The sequence below is a fragment of the Zerene cesonia genome, chromosome 1 (genome assembly GCF_012273895.1).
Source record: "Zerene cesonia ecotype Mississippi chromosome 1, Zerene_cesonia_1.1, whole genome shotgun sequence".
Lineage (NCBI taxonomy): Eukaryota > Metazoa > Arthropoda > Insecta > Lepidoptera > Pieridae > Zerene > Zerene cesonia.
The window spans coordinates 7767621-7767910 of record NC_052102.1 but is presented as its reverse complement, the minus strand read 5'-3'; the positions used below and the strand labels follow the sequence as shown (position 1 = coordinate 7767910).

Genomic DNA, 290 nt, shown 5'->3' with positions numbered 1-290 from the left:
GCCGAGTTCGTGCTGCAGTGCGCCCGCGCTAAGGATGCCGTCTACAAGCAAGTGAGTGCTGTCATATGAGCTGATAAACATTACATTACGTTAAATACAAACAAACAGATATCAAATTTCGTTAAGATGGCCCCTTCTGTTTTAGATCATGTGATATAGCAACATTATGATTTTGTGTCGGTCAATTTGTTCATATGAGGTATAATATATTAATTTAATAATAATGGTCGTTCGCGCAGGTGTACGCCGGCGCGGCGACGCAGTTCCAGCTGGAGGAGCTGGAGCACAGC

The 290-nt window shown here is 44.1% G+C and overlaps 1 protein-coding gene across 1 annotated transcript in view; it reads left to right on the top strand.

Moving 5' to 3' along the window:
- The window catches only part of LOC119835902 (fibronectin type-III domain-containing protein 3a-like), a 37292-nt gene that overhangs the window by 36135 nt on the left and 867 nt on the right, over window positions 1-290 (top strand). The gene's annotated exons all lie outside the window — the stretch shown is intronic.